The 3,710-nt window shown below is 53.3% G+C and overlaps 1 pseudogene; it reads left to right on the top strand.

Moving 5' to 3' along the window:
- The first annotated feature begins 1,238 nt into the window (after positions 1 to 1,238).
- Positions 1,239 to 3,084, top strand: LOC144163942 (speckle-type POZ protein B pseudogene; annotated as a pseudogene).
- The last annotated feature ends 626 nt before the right edge of the window (positions 3,085 to 3,710 follow it).

The following is a 3,710-nucleotide window of genomic DNA, read 5'->3' as shown; positions in this document are numbered from 1 at the left end:
ATGCCTTGTTTCACTGTCGTGTAGCGGCAACGTTCTGGACTGTATTAAGCAGGATGTTCGGACTCACACTTCGAATGAACACTCGTTCAAATGATGTGTTGGTCAACTTTCTGATGTGCGCTGGTGCTTTTGTTCTGTGGAAAAATCGTGGTGCTGCATGTCTTCGAGCCCGGCCGCAGCGGGCAATGTTCCCACTGCTGTGGCGTGTCCGGTCGATTCTGATGAGTCATTTGGAGCATGAGTTGGAAGCTCTAGGGGAAGAAGCCTTCCTTTTGCGTTGGTCTACGCGCTTTATAGTGGTCAGGAGTAACGTCCTGGGCTTTTCTCTAGTGCCGTACTGAGCTGAGTTAGTTTATGAGCTGTTTTTCTGAACACTGGTGAAGTTTGTGTGATTTGATTTGTAGTGACTTGTTGACCACGCCAAAAATTCTGTGCAGTGTGTGTATAATGACCATGTTACATGCAGACTGATTGGATAATTTTTTGTTCTTAGGGCAGCGCTGTTATCACTAGTCGCTGCGCCCTGATATGTGGGTTATAACAAATTCTCTTTACAACAGAACAAGGAAACATTTTCTGTGGTATCGTTGTACAAGGAACGACATCCCGGGACGCAACACATGTTAGGCATCGTCGTTGCACTACTTAAGTCGCATCACAAGAGCGCGAGATGCACGTTACATTTTTTTCCCCGCACAAAACAAACACAACTCGCCGCGGCTCCGCCGTTCAAGCCAGCGCAACGCCGCCCGAGGAGTGACCTCAGTGAAAGGGGGGCGCCACCGCGCGGCGGCCAAACGCAGCATATGAAGCTCTCCCATTGAGTTACGGATGAGTTACGGAGCAGTTTCGTGACCAGTAAAGCATTGAAGGCTGGTGGAAAAAAAGCAGGGAAGTCGATAAAATAACATCCCAGCCAGAGATAGCGGCGGGGCAGAATTAAAAAGAAATCCGAGTTGAGCATGGAAGGAGTTGAGGGACTAAATTTCTACTAAGATAGGCTAGATGGCGCACGCCATTACCCCGATTCAAAGAAGATACCTTTGATCATCATCATCATCATTACGCAATGGTCATCGTCATCACCACTTTTTTAAACGCTGATCGTTGACTGCGCGTAATTCAATCCGATTCAAATTCATTGCAAAATACGGACCGGCTGTTTCTCTTGCTGTGTCTGTCGCTGTTGTGCCGAGCGATAGACAGGCGCGTTCCCTGAAGCGTGTGAGCACTGTACCATGACCACTCCGGCCGACCCGAGCGAAATCACGACACCCGCAGTTCGCTCGAGCTGGTCCCGAACGCGCATGGCCGTGACGATGCTCGCTCACAAGTGGACCATCGACGACTTCGCCATGCGTCCAGAGGAGACGGGCCACATGATCAGGAGCTCTACGTTTTACGAAACTGAGGGGGCGAAGAGGAGGTGGTACCTGGTAGTATATCCAAAGGGATATACGGAAGATTGCAAAGACTGCGTGTCCGCCTTCTTATCGATTGAATGTCGCGACTTCGAGGACTTCGTGGCGAAGGTCGAGTTCTCGGTCCTCAACGCTGAGGGGCGGGTGGCGAGCCGGTTGTGTGGCTCTTTCCGCTACTCCAACACCTCTCGCAGTTGGGGATACTATAGACTCATCGGAAGAGGCGTGGTACTCGACGCCGACAAGAATGTGCTGCTCCAAGGCGCATTCAGGATCGTGTGCTCAGTGAGCGCCTTCGCGGGCACCGTCAATACGTCGGGCGCGAACGAAGCTGCCCCGGAAGATCTGCCGCAGCGCCAGCTGTCAAAAGACCTCGGTCGCCTGCTCAGCGGTGGGAGGTGCAGCGACGTCGTCCTCAGCGTCGGCGGCCGCGAGATGCGTGCCCACAAGAGCGTCCTGGCGGCGCGCTCCGTCGTCTTCGCGGCCATGTTCGAGCACGACATGGAGGAAAATAAGCGGGGCAGGGTGGACATAACGGACCTGGACCACGACGTCGTGTCCCAGATGCTGCAGTTCGTCTACACTGGCTCGGTGGACGACGTCGACGCAGCGGCCCCGGGTCTTCTCGCTGCCGGGGACAAGTACGCGCTGGGAGGCCTCAAGGCCATGTGCGAGAGGTCGCTGTGCGCACAGGTGACCGTCGCAAGTGCCGCGGAACTCCTCTTGCTCGCCGACCAGCACAGCGCGGACCTGCTGAAGGCGAGCGCCATGGACATGATTCTGACGCGCGCCCACGACGTCATGGCCACTCCGGGCTGGAAGACGCTCAGCGAACAAAGGCCCCACATCCTTGCCGAGGCCTTCGGGCGACTCGCCACCAGTCCGCCGCAACAAAGCCCTGCTCGTGAGCGTCAGGGGACGTGGGAATTTGTTGGCAGTGTCTGCATTTGCCTGGCTGGCCAATGGCTCTTCTTTCATTTTAGGGACAGTATTTTTAGTGGGTGGTGGTAAGTCTCTGCCTTGAGCATAGCTTCACGGGAAGTCATTGGTTTGTGTGTGTGTGTGTGTGTGTGTGTGTGTGTGTGTGTGTGTGTGTGTTTGTTTAAAGAAGCCAAGAAGACAAAATGCAAGTTGCGGTCATTAAACAGGGCATATTTTCCCGATAACAACTTTACCTCAACTTTCATAGAAACAATCAAAAGAAAAAAAATGCATATTCAACAGCGGCGGCTGGAGCCACTTCAGCCATTTTTGTATGATGTCACAAAATTTTGCTTGTGCCATTGGCGGCCGCCATGTTAAGCCACTCCCAGGCAACATGACTGGGATAGTGTTGCGGGCCCTCTGGTTACATTTGATTGCATTACTTGAATGCTAATGTACAGCTAACCCGCTGATAGAAATGTTTTTATTGCCAGTTCATAATACATCACTCCTGCGTGTATTACATCTGAGTAGATCGAAATTTGACCCGCCGCGCTGGCCCAGTGGCTAAGGCGTTGTGCTGCTGAGCACGAGGTCGCGGGTTTGATTCCCGGCCGCGGTGGCCGCTTTTCTGACAGGCGAAAAGCAAAAACGCCCGTGTGTACGAGATTTCGGCATACGTTAAAGGGACCCTGCAACACTCTGAGTGCAGTGCAAGTAAACCTGCGCGACGTTTAGATTAGACCTCCAGAAACACCCGAAGCAAATATTACACGTGCACGTGAAGCGGTAAGCGCGCAAATCGCCGTGAAAGACGCGGAAAAACCAACCGCTCTCTCTTCAGTTCTCCCCATTATGCACCCCTGGCATGGCCTCTGCAACGTCAATCGGGCCATGGCTGTCCTGGCTGTCCTATTGGCTGTCACTACTCAACTTCGCGGCTAAATTCTGGCATTTCCTGTGACGATCAGCCGTCGTCAGAGCTGTGTATGAACCTCTTCTATGTCTGAACCTGTCCGCATGTTTTTGGTGTTTCTTTTGTTTCGAGTGCGCACGGAGTTTGAGTGACGAACTAAATATTCCACTTTCAACGAGCCCACTCGACAACAAACATTTATTGCTCCAAAAACGCCCTACCAGCCTGAGCGCTTGCTTGCGAGCAGGCACCCATGCCTGCTTTTTTGTGGCAACAGACCGGAAATAGACCCGTCCACGTTGTGGGGAAAAGGACGAAACTCCCCCGTGTGTGACACGTCGAAGGCCGCCGAACAGAACGCCGCGCGCCGCCCCCCTCTCCGGGAGAGAGCGCGCAGCCTTCGTCGCGTTGTCCACGGTTGAGTTGAGAGGGAACAGTTATGCGCGATT

This window comes from Haemaphysalis longicornis, unplaced genomic scaffold, assembly GCF_048455015.1.
Source record: "Haemaphysalis longicornis isolate Haplotype H1 unplaced genomic scaffold, Haemaphysalis longicornis Haplotype H1 scaffold_13, whole genome shotgun sequence".
Lineage (NCBI taxonomy): Eukaryota > Metazoa > Arthropoda > Arachnida > Ixodida > Ixodidae > Haemaphysalis > Haemaphysalis longicornis.
The sequence above is the reverse complement of the archived record's forward strand: the minus strand, read 5'-3'. Positions and strand labels throughout refer to the sequence as shown.